This window comes from Morone saxatilis, unplaced genomic scaffold (assembly GCF_004916995.1).
Source record: "Morone saxatilis isolate NCDOM2014 unplaced genomic scaffold, NCSU_SB_2.0 Contig18, whole genome shotgun sequence".
Taxonomy (NCBI): Eukaryota; Metazoa; Chordata; class Actinopteri; family Moronidae; genus Morone; species Morone saxatilis.
In genome coordinates, this window is record NW_023339740.1 from 18,583,119 (window position 1) to 18,583,412 (window position 294).

Here is a 294-nt window from a genome sequence, read left to right on the forward strand (position 1 = left end):
CTGCCGCTGCTGCCGCTGCTGCTGGTCCTGCGGGCGCGCACACACACGCACCCAACACACACTTCCACACACGCACCCGCATCCAACACGCACGCACCGATGCCCCTCTGGTCGGAGCAGGAAACTTGAACATGCAGAGGTTTCTTTCCCTCCTTCCTTCAGTCCGATAGAAGTGGAGGTTTCATTCCAGTCCATCGACGTCCATTTGGCGATACCCGCTCCAACTTTTGGCGCGTCCGGCAGACCAAAACACGAGCCGAGAGATTGCCTCGTTAGTGTCTTAGGATGCGAGTT